The sequence below is a fragment of the Micropterus dolomieu genome, linkage group LG10 (genome assembly GCF_021292245.1).
Source record: "Micropterus dolomieu isolate WLL.071019.BEF.003 ecotype Adirondacks linkage group LG10, ASM2129224v1, whole genome shotgun sequence".
In the NCBI taxonomy this organism is placed as follows: Eukaryota; Metazoa; Chordata; class Actinopteri; order Centrarchiformes; family Centrarchidae; genus Micropterus; species Micropterus dolomieu.
Genome location: NC_060159.1, coordinates 22,178,667 through 22,180,623, shown reverse-complemented (window position 1 = coordinate 22,180,623; position 1,957 = coordinate 22,178,667).

Genomic DNA, 1,957 nt, shown 5'->3' with positions numbered 1-1,957 from the left:
ATATTATGTTATTGCAGAAAAAACTATATTACAGAAACCTTGCTTTCAGCATATGTAACATTCCAAAAATTATAAATAAGACCATTGCACAAAAAATACATAACTATACACAAACTTGAATGCACTATGCAAAATGTTTAGCAAATGTTCTACAGCCTTACTCGCCTTGCCTTTCTAGCCGCAGTCATCTATGATATCATCATAAGACAGCTGTTGTGAGACCACATGATTTATGCTAATGACTGAAAGTCCACTGAGACGTTCTTGAGCCATTGTAGATCTCAGGTAGTTTTTAATCAGTTTGAGCTTAGAGAAGCTCCTTTCAGCAGCAGCGACTGTCACAGGTAGAGTGGCAGAGATTCTCAGAGCGACCCACATATTGGGGAAAATTTCCATCAGCTTCTTCTCGTGCAAGTTCAATTCAAATTAGCGAACGTTACAGGCATCGTGATCGTCGAACTAACTTAATGCAACACAGATAAACTGATCACACATCATTACCTACCTCTGTCTTTTTCGCGTTTTTCTTCCTCTTCTCTTCTTTTTTTTCTTCCCTGGGCACCAGATGGTTTCGGTCTTTTTGACATAATGACAACTTATCAGTGTCAGTGAATTCGGCCATCCGTCACTCACAATCACACACAGGTAATGGGGTTTTTTTCAGCAGGGCGGGGGCGATGGAGATTGATGCGTCACTCAGTCGGACCGGGGTTCAGGGTTCAGGATTCCCCCCGGATTCACGATCGCTTTTTTTAATCCATAATATTTAAGTTGTATTAGTAATAAAAAAAATTATAAAAAAAATAATTTGGGCGCTCGGGCGCCCCAAGGGGTGGGCGGCGCCCTTAGCATTTGCCTATTCCGCCTATGCCCAGGGCCGGCCCTGCATCAGACCCTGGTCTGAAGGCTGAGCAGGACAGGGCGGAGTCACGTGACTACACGCGCAGTGTTTCAAGGGAAAAGTACATGAACACACAATATTAACAGGATTAAATAACCGAAATAACCGACATGGAGAAATTATGTCGGTTAGAAGCTCTGAATTTCAATCTTGATTACCTTTCATTAATTGTCGAGCCCTACCAGCGGGGTATCTGATGACCGGCAGGGCGCATGTGTTGATGGCTCGGATGTTATTCTTCCGATTCAGCTGACTTTTCAGGACCTGCCTTACTCTGTGTAGGCATTTTGCTGCCTCCTCATGAACAAAGGTTTCCCCAAGGTATTTTTAGCTGTCCTGAACATCTGCATGTTGCCTTTTGGTAGTTCAACCACCTCTGTTCTAATTGGTTTCCCTCTTCTTGATAACGACCACACTTGTCCAGTCCGAACGACATTCCAATGTCGTTGCTGTAGATCCTGGTAGTGTGAATCAGTGAGTCGATGTCTCGCTCCTTCCTGGCATACAGCTTGATGTCATCCATGCAGAGGAGGTTACTGATGGTTGTTCCACTTCAGGACCGCTATCCGTTGCCAGTCTTTGTGCTGAGCTGGCTGAGGGGGTACGCAGAAAAGCAGTGGGAATAGTGCAATTGACTTTGAGTTGGCTTCCAGACTTGTTTTCCACAGCCCCATTGAGTTCTTTATGAAGGCCTGTTGATCTTGCTACATTTCCAAGCATTCCAGTATCCATGTACGTGGCATTGAGTTGCAGTCAATCCAGGCGGTGCACAGGTTGGTCTGCCTGGTAGGGCTGTAGATAACAATTATTTTTCAAGTCGATTAATCTAACGACTAATTTTGTGTATTCTAAAGAAAAAAAAAAAGTTGCCTATTATTAGATTAACATACCAATTTATCCAAAATAAATATCAAAAACATGTCTAATCAATAAATCTATATTTTATTCAATCATCCTGATGAATTCCATTAGAATAATGACAATAGCAGCGTATCTTAAAATCAAATCAAATCAAATTACCACATCACTGATGTGTTGTGATAATAACAATAACAG